Source organism: Ictidomys tridecemlineatus, chromosome 5 (assembly GCF_052094955.1).
Source record: "Ictidomys tridecemlineatus isolate mIctTri1 chromosome 5, mIctTri1.hap1, whole genome shotgun sequence".
In the NCBI taxonomy this organism is placed as follows: domain Eukaryota; kingdom Metazoa; phylum Chordata; class Mammalia; order Rodentia; family Sciuridae; genus Ictidomys; species Ictidomys tridecemlineatus.
The window spans coordinates 153769517-153786098 of record NC_135481.1 but is presented as its reverse complement, the minus strand read 5'-3'; the positions used below and the strand labels follow the sequence as shown (position 1 = coordinate 153786098).

Below are 16582 nucleotides of genomic sequence, written 5' to 3'. Positions count from 1 at the left end.
CTCCTGCTCCTCCTCTTCTCCTGCTCCTCCTCTTCTCCTGCTCCTCCTCTTCTCCTGCTCCTCCTCTTCCTTTTCCTCCTCCTTCTCCCCTCCCCCTCCTCCTTCTTCTCTTCCTCCTTTCTCCCTCTCCTTCCTTCTCTCTATGCTTCCTGGCCACCATGAACTGACCATCTTTTCTCCACTATGTGCTCCCGGCCATGTCTTTGCCTTGTCATAGGCCCTAGACAATGGAGTCAAATGACCACGGACAAAACCTGTGAAACCATGAGTTAAATTTTCCTTTCCTCCTTTAAAGTTGATTATCTCAGCGATTTTTCACATTGGTAGAGAGTTGACTAACACAGAGACTCCCACTCCCTCACACTCCTGCCCCACCCCACCTACATAAGCATGCACTTGTGCACACACACACATACTCAAACACACAGTCTCCTTAGGCTTCTTTTAGACAGCCATTACCTATTGGTATGGTTTGGGTCTGGAATATGCCCCCTAAAGCTCACAAGTCAGGCAACGAAGCAGTAACCAGAGGTGAAAAGATTGAATTATGAGGGCTCTGACCTCATCAGTGGATTAATCTATTTGATGAATTAATAATGTGAAGGTAAATTAATAATGTACTGGGAGATAATGAAAAACTATTGGAAGATGGGGCATGTCCTTGGTGGCTATAACTTGGCCTAGTCCCATGAACTAATGAGCTACCTTGCTCTTCTGCCTTGAGGTTCCGACTATCTCAAGCCCACAGCAATGGAGTCAGCTGACCATGAACTGAACCTCTGAACCTGTGAGCCAAAATAAGCATTTACTCCTTTAAGTTGTTCTTCAGATATTTTAGTCCCAGAAGTGAAAAGATGACATACACACCAATTGTTATGGTTTAGATAGTAAATCCCCAAATCTCATGTGTGGACAATGCAAGAAAATTCAGAGGTGAACTGATTGGTTATGAGAGCCTTAACCAGATCAATGTATTAATCCCCTGATAAGGATTAACTGAGTGGTAACTGTAGGCTGGTAGAGTAGAGCTAAAGTAGGTAAGTCTCTGGGGGCACGACTTTGGGGTGTATTGAGCATAGTCTCTCCATTTTCTGATTGTTATTCTTTAGCCACTTTCTTCCATCCCTCTTATGTTATGATGTGCTGCCTCACCTTAAGCCATGAGGAATGGAGCCTGTTATGGATTGAGTCCTCTGAAACCATAGGCCCCTGAATAAATTTTTCTCCTAAAATTGTTCTTGTCAGGTCTTTTAGTCACAGCAGCAAAAAAGCTGACTAAAATACCTATACTTGCTTTATTTTCTTTCTCAGGAAGCAAACTAGCATTCTGATAAAAGTTTGGAAGCCAATTTAGTTTTCTCTGATAAATGTGATTTCTCCATCAAGCCAGCCAAACTAATTTCAATTTTCCTAATACAGTATTTCCACTGTGTAGCAAGGCCATCAGGTTTACATGAGGGATACCTCAGGAGCAGATTCTATTTGCATGGTCCATGTTGGGCCAATGAGAACCCCATTAAACTGACTGTGGGACCTAGTTGGATTAATCCATTTGATGAATGGATTAATTCATTCATTAATTCACACACACACACACACACATGCATTTCCTATTTTTTTTAAACTTAATAAGTATGTGGGAATTGTACTTATTTCACCTAAAAAAATTACAGGAATAAGTTAGGTAACCACCAGCATCAAAATTCTGTGATTATGAGAGAGAGCTGGGATAGAAGGAAGGGAGGACAAGGATGGCTCTTGGCAGCAGGGGAGTAGATACCTCTAATCCCTTTCAAGCTGACCTCTTCCCCTCCTGAATTAACTCTGCCTTCAGTTTCTCACGACAGGATGGAGAGAAGAGGGATTAGTTTAGAAACTCAGTTCCCTTTTTTATTCTGCCTTTAACTACATGGCACTGTGGCCTTGGAGACAGTACTTAATCCTTCTGAGGATTTGTTTTCTCATTTGAAGAAAACGTGGCTTCTGTATCCTTTCTATTTCTGACATTCTATGAGTCCCTGGACTTAAAACACTGAATCACAGAGCGATCTGAACTGTTCACCGTATCAGAGATAAAAACCTCCGGGTTCCTCTGACAAAAAGCTCATCCCCGACTAAAATAATAAAAAGGATTTCTGTGAATACACATCTCTGGTTCAACGAAAATTTCAGAGCAGGTTTTGATAACTATCATGCTCAAGGAAGTTATTTCTGATATCTGGGCTCTTTCTGTTCCCCTGGTGCTATCACTCTGGGGTTTCCTACATGCATAGTCTCAGAGGACACTGTGTTCTTGAACCTTTGAACTTCTAGCCTTGCCACTTACTAAGCTTTCCAGCAGGAGACCGAATCAGATCACTGAATTAGGACACATCGGCTCTCACCTGCTTTCTCCTTCCTGTTTTTCCCAACCCTAGCCCCAGTCTTTGTCCCAATGTGTGCATTGCAGAACCTCAGGGGAAAACTGGTGGGAACATTTTTCTGCCAGGTGAAGTATAGTTCCCTAAATTGAGTTATTGAGCTTGAATGGATACAATTCATGTGTATCCATTTTTTTTTTCTTTTTTTAATCAGTTCTGGCTGCTCAGCATTAGCACATTTTGCGGCCTTTAAGTTAAACAAATAGGAGAAATTATAAACCAGAGGATTTTTATTTCATGGGCTGCTGGCTAAGATGATTATGGACAGATGTGTGGATTTTGGACTTCATTTATCTGAAAGCCTCCTGTTTGTTTCCTGAGCTATGATATTTGATTGTGTTTAACAGTTCCTGTTCACATTTTGGATTCTCATTTTAAAAAAAAATGAACTTAAATGCAAATTGTTTTATGCTCACTCCCTTACTTGCATTTCACTTTGATGTTTAAATTTTGGCATTGAGACGTCCTTTAGAATTTATTGATAAAAGATAATGAAGGAATGTATTTTACTTTTCCTATGGGCCATCGGAGAGACAAGTGATTAACATCTGCCCATGAGGCCCTCCAAGGATGGACTAGGACAGACATGCAGGTAAAGCATGACGCTGCCGAGGGCCAGGCACTGTGGCAGGAGGAGGAGTAAAGCAGATGCTGTGGTCTGGCTGCTCTACGTATGATCCCTGGACCCGTCACTCCAGCCACACCTGGGATCTTATTAAGAATCAAGAAGTTCAGGCCCTGCAAAGCAGCAGGGATCAGATCTTGCATCTTAACAAGCTCCCTGCTTGATTTATGTGCCCATTAAAGGTTGAAGAGCTCCGGTCGGTCCTGACACAAGAGGACCAACATCAACAATTATGAGATGACTGAAGAGGACCTCCCTGGGAGGTAAAGCCAGAACTGAGTCATTAAGTTGGAAAAGGAGTGGGTGCTTGTCAGGGCTAGAAAGGAGAAAGCCACATGTTGGCAAGGGAAACATCTTGTGCAAAAGAAAGACCTTGCTAAAGAGCCTGGTTTGTTCTGGGAACTGAAGGAGTGTGAGGTAACAGAGCAGAGACTATTTTGTGGCAGTCGAGTCTGGAAAAGGGAGGTGAGCAGGTGCCAGCATTTGACGGGTCCTTGTGTGGGCAGATGGTGATGTGGAATGTGGGATGGTTGGGACTCACTGCAGCCAGAATGGCTATTTTCCTATTGTGATATTGTGACCCACTGTCTGTGTGAGCATGGGAAATTTATGGAGCCTTTCTTTGCCTCAGTTTCCTCTTATGTAAAATAGGTGGTTATCGTAGCACCTTCCCAGAAGAGCTGTCCAAAAAATTCACTGAGTGAATAGATGTAAATCCTCAGAGGACCACATTACACACCGTAAGTGCCGTGTAAGTGATCAGTATTAATCATGATGGCTGGAAGCTGGTTAGTCATGAGCCACGTGGCAAGAGTTAGTTGGTTCCATTTGTTTATTTCTTTAGAAAAGGTTGTGCTCGTCAGGTCTTTTAGTCACTACAACTAGAAATCTTACTAAAACAGTGTTAACTTGGGATGACTCAAGGAAAGTGAAAATCACCTGCATAAGTGAAACCATCTGTTTTGAAGAAGAGCAGGATTTCAGGAAGCTGATGTAAGAGACCGTGGCCAGAGAGCAGGCAGCTCACCAATGGCTCTGTCAGAGCCAGGCCTGGCAGGGCTAGAAGGGAATCTTGCTAAGACTGACTACATAACAGTCTTCAGAAGAGAACGTTTTGAACATGAGTGGACTAAGAGCAGCTCCTGGGAAAATAGGTGAAGCTCTGAAATATTATCTCTCACCTCCACCTCCTAACTCTGTCATTTGCATAGGGCTATGAGAATGCATAAGGTGTTGTTCTTCCTGGGCATGATGTTATTTTTTAAAAAATGATCTTCACATCCCCAGCCACCCTTGATTCATGATTTGTTCATCTTATGAAGTAGATCATGGTTATAAAGAAAACTAAATTTTAACATAAGCCCAAATCAACCTGTTGTAAGTTTTACTTGATTATTCAATATATCATACACATATGTTTTGCTTAAACTATAATTATCTTGAAGAGACCTCTTATGGGGCTGAGTGTATTGCTCAGTGGTTCGGGGCTTACCTAGCATGTCTATGAGGCTCTGGGTTTGATTCCCAGCACTGAAAAAGATGTCAGGGGCCTTATGATACAAGCCAGCCTCCAGTATTCAGAAACACAAGAGGCCAGCTCAGTCTCTAGCATGCAGAACAGGAACTTCATAAATGATAGTTTCTTTTGCTGTTGGCTTACTTTCTTTAGGACAGGAGGGAAGGAAGAGATGGCAGATATTGCAGCAAAAATTGCAAGGGCTGTGGAGACATAAAGAAAGAACACATCGATAGGAAATGCATGAAGTAATTTGAACATGCTGCAAGGTGCCAAAGAGAGGCTAACTCTCCTTCCTATTAACTTCTTAACCAGAAGTTGATCTATAATCTGTTTGATCCAAAAAGGTAGAGATAGCTCTTTTAAATTCTGAAGTTCCTGTTCTTTTTTTTTTTTTTTTTTTTTGTCACTGAGCATTAAACTTAAGGGCACTTACTCATTAAGCCACATCTCTAGGCCTTTTTATTTTTTATTTTGAGACAGGGTCTTGCTAAGTTGCTTAGTTAGGGCTTCACTATATTCCTGAGGCTATCCTCCCACTTGTAGTCCTCCTGCCTCAGTCTCCTGTGTCGCTGGGATGACACGTACCTGACACCACACCCTTTTGTCTTCAGGTAAGCCATGGAGTCTGACCTTAGAATTTGTCTTTCTTTTCCCTTTTTAAGCCATATGGATTGAATTTTCTTCTTTTTTAGAATTTTCCAGAGTAAAGAGGATATCAAAAAGTTCACTACTTAAGAGGGAATGGATTACTTGGAATAAACAAGCACAATTTTTTAAAGTACCAGGGCAGTGACACAGTCATTAATGAAAGACTGTGTCTTGAGATGACTAGGTCATCTCTCCCTCTCATCACTGCTGAAGCCACCGGTGGGCAAGAGCAGTTTTCTGATGAGGTTACTCTGTTGGCACCCCAGCATGTGTGACAGTTGCCATTTCTCTGCTAATTTGCAGGATGTGGGGAGGGGATGGCTGGATATGACAAGAGGGATTCTAGGAATTTGCAGCTGCTATGCTCATTCACAGGTTCTCTAAATGGGATGTGGTAGGTGTAACAGAGGGGACAGAAAGGAGGGGATCGTGCATTTAATTTTTCACTGAGACAACACTCTGACATTCATTTGAGTTAGAAATCAGGACCAACCATCCTGTTTATAAAAGTTGACTTACCATGTAGAAGATACAGTACAGTGACAACCTAACCACACATTTATTTTTTTTATTTTTATTTTTTATTTTTTATTTTTTTTTATTGTTGGTCGTTCAAAACATTACACAGTTCTTAATACATCATCTTTCACAGTTTGATTCAAGTGGATTATGAACTCCCAACTTTACCCCGTATACAGATTGCTGTTTCACATCAGTTACCCTTCCATTGATTGACATATTGCCTTTCTAGTGTCTGATGTATTCTGCTGTCTGTCCTATTCTCTACTATCCCCCCTCCCCTCCCCTCCCCTCCCCTTTTCTCATCCCTGTTTAATGTAAATCTTCTTCTCAAGCTCTTCGTCCTTACCCTGTCCTTGTTTACTCCCCTTATATCAAAGGGGTCATTTGGTATTTGTTTTTTAACGATTGACTAGCTTCACTTAGCATAATCTGCTCTAATGCCATCCATTTCCCTCCAAATTCTATGATTTTGTCGTTCCTTAATGCAGAGTAATACTCCATTGTGTATAAATGCCACATTTTTTTTATCCATTCATCTATTGAAGGGCATCTAGGCTGATTCCATAATCTTGCTATAGTGAATTGTGCTGCTATGAACATCGTTGTAGCAGTGTCTCTGTAACATGCTCTTATTAGGTCTTTAGGGAATAGACCGAGAAGGGGAATAGCTGGGTCAAAGAAATCTCCATACTGCTTTCCAAATTGGCTGTACCAATTTGCAGTCCCACCAGCAATGAACAAGAGTGCCCTTTTCCCAGCATCCTCTCCAGCACTTATTGTTGTTTGACTTCCTAATGGCTGCCAATCTTACTGGAGTGAGGTGGTATCTTAGGGTAGTTTTGATTTGCATTTCTCTAACTGCTAGCGATGGTGAGCATTTTTTCATGTACTTATTGATTGATTGTATGTCCTCCTCTGAGAACTGTCTGTTCAGGTCCTTGGCCCATTTATTGATTGGGTTATTTGTTATCTTATTGTCTAATTTTTTGAGTTCTTTGTATATTCTGGTTATTAGGGCTCTATCTGAAGTGTGTGGATTAAAGATTTGTTCCCAGGATGTAGGCTCCCTGTTTATCTCTCTTATTGTTTCTTTCGCTGAGAAAAAACTTTTTAGTTTGAGTAAGTCCCATTTGTTGATTCTAGTTGTTAACTCTTGCGCTATGGGTGTCCTATTGAGGAATTTGGGGCCCGATCCCACAATATGTAGATCATAACCAACTTTTTCTTCTATCAGATGCCGTGTCTCTGATTTAATATCAAGCTCCTTAATCCATTTTGAGTTAACTTTTGTGCATGGCGAGAGATAGGGGTTCAGATTCATTTTGATGCAAATGGATTTCCAGTTTTCCCAGCACCATTTGTTGAAGATGCTATCCTTCCTCCATTGCATGCTTTTAGCCCCTTTATCAAATATAAGATAGTTGTAGTTTTGTGGATTGCTAACCACACATTTAAATGAGCAAAAAAGACCTGCTGTAACTGTGGCTGGATTGAGGGTAATTGAAACAGGTGCTGATCATTTGAAGGTTTGACAGCTCACCTAGGAGGGATGGGAGGTGAGAGGAGGAGAGCTGAAAGGGTGTGTAGAAAGTCTGAATAACTTGAGGAGAGATCAATGAGATACACAGCTAGTTAGTGGTGTAGCTCAGTGGTAGAGCACTTGCCTAGCATGTGCCAGGCCCTGAGTTTTATCTCCAGTATCACAAAACAAATAAATAAATAAAGTGACCAGGTATGCTTCTTTCTCAGCCCCCATTGGTATATCAAGTCTCATTTGTTTGTTGTTGTCTAAACTACTAATCACCTGCTAAGATGTGCATGGAACACAGTTCCAATGAGATCTGTCTATATAAGAATGGCCACCATCAACTTTTGATGTTTGAGGGGCTGTGGGTGTCATGTGTGGTCAGGAAATGTGAAACCCTGGGACTTGGGCTAGTTGGGTTTTTTGTTTTTGTTTTTGTCTTTGGCGCTGAAGCTGCGAGTGTTCTGCTACCCAGGTGTTGAAGGCCCTCCTAGCTGGTTTAGTTGGTACAAAGCGCTGACCAAGTCTGTGTTACCATGGTGATTGATGCAGGACTTCCTACAGAGGTGCTGTGAGGTAAGAACACGGCAGAACAGATGTAGGTATGAAAAGAAAGATCAGTACAGAACTACTCCTCGCTTGATGGCCTTTGCTCTGCTGGGAGCTGCCTGAGAAGAAAGGAGGGCTTTTCACAATGAGCATCTGAGAGAAGAACCCCAGACCATACTCCTCGGCATTGCCCATGCCATGCTCAGCACTCATCATTTTCTTCTTGTCAATCAAATCTCTTTCATTTCAATTCAAAGTTTTCTCTGAGGATAAGCAAAGAGCAGCCACAAGCCATGCTTGCAAACTAATATTTAAATATCCCAAGAAATTCAATCTATACGTGGATATATTCTATATAATAAGTTTTACATTTCTGAACTATTTATTGATCTTCCCTATCTTTCACCCCCCGTTTTGAGCTCCTCTTATGCAGCGTCATTCATCTTGTATAAAATGCAGAAACAATATTAATCTCTTGGTTTCATAAAGAAATGACTTATTGCCAATCATGGAAATGGAAACAAGATTTCAGGAAGGATCTTCAATCATCTTTTTCTTTTTTTCCCCCTATGAACTAGAACCTCAGCAAATGATAATATTAACAAGAAGGAGCAGGGGAACCACTCAGGTCTCTCTCCCATCTCAGGCACTGTGATGGATAAAAATGTACCTTGTGTTAAGTCTGCACAAAACTGTAAGGATGAAAGAAGTCAGGTCACAAGACAAGAGAGCAGTGGAGATCCAGTAAGGACAGAAAGTATGTTGCTTGAATCTCTCTGAGTCAGTCTCGCTGAGTAAATTCCACCTTGAAAAGTTCAGCAATAACCTAGGGATGAAAAAATGAGTGCATAAGTGGTTGAGTCTTCGTGTGTGAAGTCCATTTAGCTATTTCCCACGTTTTAGTATTTGGAGTGCTTTCATAGGGTTAATGACACATTTTGACCACATGTCAGAGCTGCAGGGGAAGTTCTCCTTTCTGCTGAGTCCAGGCTCTGTGATGAGATCCACACTTTTGCAGAGTCCAATACTGGACTCAAAGGAGTGATAGGAAGAGGACAAAAGAGAGACAAAGAGAGAGAGAGAGGGAAGGATAAAACCAAAAAGGACAGAGAATAGGTTGCTTGATTTTTAGAACCAAAACAAAATGTAATGACGTATTTCTAGTGATATTTGATATTCATTGATGTGTTCACTAAATGAAACATTTGTGTGTACAAATGTGTGTGTGCATGCATCTGTGTGCATTTATGTGTGTTCATATGGGTACACACTTGTATTTGTGTATGTGTCTGTGAGTCCATGTCCCCTTGCGCCCAGATGACACTAACTTGTCCACTGTGGAGTGTTTATGGGTGCCTCTTGCCCAGGTGGCTATTACTTGGCTACTAGTAAGTCCTCAGCTTTACTTTCCCTGGCGTCACCCTTGGCTGAGGGATGATGCCTCACGTGAAGATGCTCGATGCCCACCCCCACAATCTTCCTATTACAAAAACTCACCCTGGTGCAGAAGGGCCTAGTGTGCTGCAGCAGGTAGAACCTCTCTCCAAGTCCAGAGTTCTCAAAGACTCCAGTTATCTCTATGGAGTAACAGCCACCCCCAACTAAAATGGCTTAACACAAGACATACTTTATTGCATACCATGATCTTGCTGGTATCTGGCAGGGCTCAGTTAGGCAATTCCTCTGTTCCATGTGGTATTTATTGACTGTGATTTCAGGGTTTGGCTGGCAGCTGGACAGGCCTAGAGTGTCCCAGACAGTTTCCATCATATGCCTGGAAACTTAGTGGGGACAGTCAGAACAGAGACCCCAGCAAGGCCCCTCTTTCTCTTCTCAAGGTCTGCCCTACCCTGATCCTTTCACTCCTTACTGGTTTTTTCCTGAAAGCCTTCCTTCAATAAATTACTTCTTAAGAACACCATCTCAGATCCTGTTTCTAGGCACTAAAATCATCCGTCGAACATCTGTCTGTTATCTTCCTTGCTGTCAGAACCACAGTTTTATTGTGATTTATTGATGTAACCTCAAGCAACAGGTCATCTTGTTTCTGACTTTTCCAGTTTCTCTTGCAAGGAGGTGTGGGTCATATGACCTGATTCTGGCTAATGAAAGGTAAAGGAATTCCGCTGTGGGATTTCTCCCAGAGTGTTGCCTTCTCAACAAAATGGAGCAGATCCAGCTGACATTTCCTTTTCCTTGCTTCTTTATTTCATTCTGAATATGGTTGTGAGAGTTGGAGCTACAGGAGCCATTCTGCAAATGTGAAGGTGGGGTCAAGGGAATTCAAGAACTTTTAGCTTTGACTTTACTAAGATACTGAACCAATGGCAAAAACCACCTACCTCCAACTTTTTATGTGAAGAGAGGGGAAATGAACTTTTTGTTTAGGGTTACATGATAGGTAATCACATGAAACTTAAATTGATCATTAAAGGAAGATAAACCACCTAAACTAAAAAAAAGGAAGAATAAGGGAGACTACTTTTCTACAGTTCAAATTGTTACCTACAGAAGAGAGGTAGCTTTGCAAGATGACATTAATGAAGCAATTTGAAATATTGGCCTCATTTTGGGGACATTTTTCTCTTGAATCTCTATTTAAAGTTGGCATAATGCAGTAGAGAAATCAGTCTGCTCCACTTTCCTTTGTCATTTGAGAACTTTTTTTCCCCCTCTATTGAAAAATCACTGATTGTCATTTCCACAGACGTGTTAGAACCTAGATGTCATTTTCAAAACATGGAAGAACAAAGTTTTGTTTCAAACTGATTCATCATCCTCCACTTAATTCTGCTCTTTACTCATCCTGTGCAAATGGATTTTAATAGGGTTCAAAGTCAGGATTAAAAGTGATTCAAATTCAGTGCCACCATTGGTGCAGCTCTTTTCCTTTTAATATGCAAGCTGCTGAGGGTATATTTCCCTGTGACAGTAAATTGCTCAACCAATGAAGAAATGAACTTGGGCTGACCTTTATGTCCCCCAGGGAGGTGAGGCCAAGGCCTGGCCACAACATCACTTCTAACTTTATCCCTCTCATTTTCTCAATCTTTCTCAGTCTCTCTCTCTCTCTCTTTTTTTTTTCCCCAGTGCTGAGATGGAGCCCAGAGCCTCACATGTGTTAGGAGCTATCCCTCCAACCACTTTTGTTTAATGTAGCACTCAGCATTGTGCAGATACCTTGGGATCACCAGACACTACAGGACAACTGTCGACTTAGCTGGAGTTCCAGGCAGGAAAGCTGAGATGCTGAGCTAATAGTCTGACAAAGGATAATTTATTTGGGGAAAGTGATGCTTAGGGAATAAGAATAAAATGAAGGAGAAAACCTTCACAAGCAAAGAAAGAAAAAAAAAAACAATTTTTTGAGCCAGTTACCACGGTGAACAACTGGGGCTCATTCTTGCTCAGCTTTCTCTGGGAATTTCTGAGGAATATCACTCAGAATTGTTCACAGGAAGGATGGAAGCAGGGAGAACTCCTCAGAGCTGCTGAACTCCAAATCATTAAGGGTACCCCTGGGATACCACTTCCTGGCACTGTCAAGTAGCACATCTTTGAATGCCAGGTGAGTTCTACAGGTGGCACTTGCCCTCATGCAAAGAGCAGGACTTTTAGGGCTCCAGGAAAGGGGGCCCTAAAGGGGTAGTGCATTTTTTTTTCAGAGTTGATTGATGCAACAATGGCTGAGCAAGAGTGGGATGAGAGGATATGAGACGAAATTCAGGAAATGCCCAATACAGTATCTAGGAGGAGAATTTTTAAAACATGTCCTAGAGGAAACATCCATACAAAGATTAGAGAACACAAAGAAACTCATGAAAAATAAAAATCTTGTAGCACAACTGCAGCATTAATGGAATAGCTAAAAGAAAATTTGGGGAAACCATCCAAAGGTTAGGGAAAACTGGAAAAAGAATGTAAAAGAGGTTATAAATATTGGAGTTCTGAAATCAGAACCAAAATTATTTCCAAGAAAGAAAAAGGAAAAAAATGCACCACAAAGAAGTGGCTTTGGATATACCAGCAAAAATATTGGAGGACTGAAAATTCTGAAGAAAAATTATTTCCTACCAATAATTTTATTCTTTGCCAAAGAAGCGATAAATACAAGCATAAATACTTCGTAATAGCAAATCTCAAAAATTATCTGTCATATAATCTTTTGTAGAAGGCTGCTAAAGGACAGACTCCAACAAAACAAGGGGCTAAACCAAGAAATTGGGAGATAAGAGATCCAGTGAAAAGGGTACAACTTGAGAGAATTACAGAGGGATCCAAAGAGGAGGGCTCTGCTCCAATCCCAGAAGATGAGCAGTCTGAGAGGGCAAGTTAGAAAGTCCCTGAATTTGATTAGAGCACACTATATGCATGCATAGAATATCTCACTGAATCCCATTAAAATGTATAATCAATATGTATTACTAAAATTAAAAAGCAAAAGAAAATGTAATTGATGGAATACTTGTTACTTTTCAGAATTTATTCCAGAGATGGCAATTTTATATTTTCTTAAGGATTCAGATAGTTTTCACAGGCTATGTGGTTTCCATTGGAACCCACTTACATCTGCCATTCTGGGAAAAAAGCAGCTGGAAACAATCCACAAACTGTCATTGTTCCAGTAAAACTGTTTACTGAAAGGGAACAGGTTTTACCTACAGGCCATTGTTTGCTGAGTCCTGTTTTGAACAACGGGAGGAGAGTCAGGATATGAATTATTGGGGATTTCATAGGAAACTGAGCATACAAAAAGCCAGCACAATTTTTAACTTCATGGAAAACAGATTTTTCAAAATTCACTGGAAAAATAAATTGCAGGATAATTGTGCATATCGCAAGACTCCCCGGTGAATGATCTCTATGTAATCACATTTGTATAAACATTGAATACTCATCTATCCCAACTTTTAAACTAACCATATGGGGGTATGAGAGATGGAAATTATGCATGGGGGGGGTGGAAGTGGGTGAGAGAAGGAGCCCTGTCCTGTCTGCTTTGGTGGGAAGCCAAAAGGTGATATCTAGAGCAGAGAATCAAGAAGCAGTAATAAAACTACAAAATTAAATGTGGACCCTCACCAAAAAGAAATTCAGGGTAAGAAGAGCTGTCTCTTTGGACAGGAGTTTGGGGAAGTATGTGGTGGCCTGGAGAGAGCTGTCCAAACTTCCCAAGTTCCCCCAGGGCTTCTTCAGGATCCTCCCCCAGAATATCCCTCCTGATGGTAGAACACACCACCTACCAGCTATTATGTCATGTGTACCCCCCAGAAGGAGGCTAGCCACTGGGTATGACAAAACTGAACTTGGGGTGACCACTTCCATGTGGGCGTGGTAGCCCGCAGTGCAGGTGGAGCTGGTGGTGAGAAGAAAAGACAGCCATGCTCACCACTGAATGCCAAATTCCAGTATGATCATTTCCAGGGTCATAAGAATTCTATGACACTTGAAGATGTATTTGAGGGCATTTGAAGATGCATGAGGACAGAGTACCTTTTATCTCAGCTTGTTTAATTGATTTATAACCTTTGTTTAAACCTCAGGTAGATGAACTCTCATCCCAGACCCTGCTTGGTTGTCTTCACCCACTGCACAGCATGAAGGCCCATCCAGGGTGTCCAGGTGGGTAGATGGGGGCCACTGGAACAGAATCTGGGGACAGAACTCAGGCAAGGAATTTGTTGATTTAATCACTGGTGCAGAGCCTTGGCCTGTGCTACTGATTCAAGGCAGAGATGCACTTCAGGCTGTGGAGAGAACTACCTCTATCCATTATGCCTTTCTCTCTGTCTCATCCAAGGCTGTATTGATAAGTCCCTGTTGAGTCAGAGGCAGCAACACAGACCCCTGGAGAAGGCAGAGGTGAACCTGAGGAGCATGGGTGGGCTGAATCTTCCAGCAGAGGCTATGAAACAGCCATGGATTCGGAGTAGCTGGGGTCAAGTACTAGATCAAAGCAGATACATTGAGGGGCACTGTGGGTGGAATCTATAGGCGTATAAGAGCTGGGGCCAACTGAATCAGAGAAGGAGTCTGTGTAAAGTCGAAAGATTATTCACATGCTTTGCGGGTCTCTGCCCCTCAATGGCAAAGAAACCATAGCTCTGCTTCGGCCGTTTTGTGGGTCAAGCCCTGCATCTATCTCTTCATTCTGTCCTAAAGGATTTTTGTCCCCACTGCACATATAAGAAAACTCTGGTTAGAGAATGAAAGACCATGCTCAAAGAGAAATGAGGAACGCTGACCCCACAGCTGTCCCCAGCAGCCTCCAGGGGGTCCATGAGACTCACAGCCTCACCTGGTAGCACTGGACAGAGCCAATTTCTGCCTGGGCACTGCAGGTCTGGCCAAGAGCTACAGATCACACTGCAACATTGGATGAAGCCCTTGCCCAACCTGCAGGGAGTGGAACAGTGTTTCTCTTTGGTACTCCCTGCCTTTTATCTGGTTTTTCACTTCCTCTTCTTTCAGGGAATCCTGACTTGGGCAATCTATGAAATAAACATCTTTGCTCAGAACCTGAAAGAACTGATTTAAACATTTTGGGTCCTTCATTATGGAAAATTGGGAACAAACAGATGCCTGGTATCACTGGGGAAATTAAACTATAAAAATATAAAGTATCTTACCCAGAATTAAACAGCCAGCCAGGGAGCAAACTAAGCTGGATTATGTAGAAGGTGGACAGCATGAACTCTCCCTGTGTACCTGGCTGTCTGTGAGCTGTTCTGTGGAAGACCAGCAGCCCTTGTCTCTGTCCTAAGGAAGTAATGTGCACCCTTTGGGCCAGAGTGCATTAGCCCAGTTTCCTGGATAATTATTGGGGACAGAACCAATACTCAGTGATAAGAGTCTTAATTAAATATTTCACAGGGCTCAGAGAGGGGGCAGAGCTGGTGCATAGTCCAGTTAAGTAGTCTATGATGGCATCATTTTTCAAAACTACAAAGGAGGCCGTAGCACCTTGTTCTGAAGACATTGAGGAATTCATAGGCACTGCCAATAATTTGCTTACTACCACTGGGGACATGTGCCAAGAATGCTGGTTTCTTGCTGTTTTCTAAACCTCAAGGTAAAATAGCGAAGAGTTATAAAGAATCGGGCACTCCCAGGTATGCTTTTCTCTGTAGACCTTAGAACCAGCCCAGAAGATCCCTGATAATTAAAGGGCAACATGCAGGGTCTGGCACTGTCCAGAAAACTAGCCATGGATCCCATGTGGCTATAAAGCCCTTGAAATACAGCCAAGTACAACTGAGACAGGGCCTCCCTAAGTTGCTGGGGCTTGCCTTGAACCTGTGATCCTTCTGCCTCAGCCTCCTGAGTCTCTGGGAATACAGACATATACCACCATGCCTGGCACCAGGGCTTGACTTCAATTTAATTTCAGCTATTTCACATTTAAATTTGAAAAACATGTGTAGTGGCTACCATTTTGTACTGTGCAGTTCTAGCATATCAATGAAGGGGCACCTGTAAGTTTTTGGTTTGATTCTTTCTAGGATGCTATTTCTGTGTCATGGGTCCCATTCTTAAAAAACCAGCATCACTTTGGTTCCACAAGTGGCAGCAGAGCTAACCAGGCCCCAGCCATCTGCTCCCAAAGCATGTGCACTGACAAAGGAGGGAGGGAATGTGCTGAGCCGCCGTAGGCGTACCTGCACATGTTATCCTTACTTGTATCCTGATCAAAGGAGGGAAGGTGTGAAAAATTCATGAAAAGTATAAAGTGTTGGGGAAATATTAGTTACTATGATGAATAGTAATTATCATGCTGACCTACTTTCCTATCTTCCCCCTGTTTGTATCTTATGTTATCTTCACATCCCTTTGGCGGGGCCTATTACAGAAGGAAAAACAGGCTGAGAAGTGAGGACGTGGCTCAGGACCCACAGTGACTGGTGCAGATCTTAGAAGAGCCAGATCTCCAACCCCAGTGGCCTACAACCACTGAATGTATGGGGGATATGGATCCCAACATCTCCTTGCCCATCCTCCTGTGCTGTCAGCACCATATCAGGAAGTTTATGGCAAGGTTTTCTTTCTTTCTTTCTTTCTTTCTTTCTTTCTTTCTTTCTTTCTTTCTTTCTTTCTTTCTTTCTTTCTTTCTTTCTTTCTTTCTTTCTTTCTTTCTTTCTTTTCTCTCTCTCTCTCTCTCTCTCTCTCTCTCTCTCTCTCTCTCTCTCTCTCTCTTTCTTTCTTTTAATATTCTTTGAATGCCGGGTGCAGTGGTGCATGCCTGCAATCCCAGTGACTTAGGAGGATGAGGCAGGAGGATGGCAAGTTCGAGGCCAGCCTTAGCAACTTAGTGAGGTCCTAAGCAACTTTGTGAGACTCCCTCTCAAAATAAAAAAATAAAAAGAACTGGAAAGCAGCAGGTGTGGTGGTTCACACCTATAATCCAGCAGGTTGCGGGGCTGAGGTAGGAGAATCCTGATTTCAAAGTCAGCTTCAGCAATTTTGCAAGGCTCTAAACAACTTAGTGAGACCCTGTCTCAAAATAAAAATTAAAAATAAAAATGACCTGGGGATGTAGCTCATTGGTTCAGCACTCCTGGGTTTAATCCCTGGTACCTAAAAAAAAAAGAAAAAAAAAGAAAAAAGAGAAGAAAAAAATGGGAATGTGGCTGAGTAGCAAAGAGCCCCTAGATTCAATTCCCAGTTCAAAACAAATCCTTGAATGAATTTCTTCTTCTATTTTCCTAAGATCAAATATATTATATCTTTAATTTTATAAAGCAGGGGTATGAATCTGGTGCTCTGTGATCCTCACA

At 42.0% G+C, this 16582-nt stretch overlaps 1 long non-coding RNA gene across 1 annotated transcript; it reads left to right on the top strand.

Moving 5' to 3' along the window:
* Window positions 1–2771: 2771 nt before the first annotated feature.
* Window positions 2772–16182, top strand: LOC144378034 (uncharacterized). Its single transcript, XR_013439496.1, has 4 exons — window positions 2772–3012; window positions 3228–3308; window positions 13352–13430; window positions 15658–16182. It is a non-coding gene; the product is annotated as an uncharacterized LOC144378034 (long non-coding RNA).
* The last annotated feature ends 400 nt before the right edge of the window (window positions 16183–16582 follow it).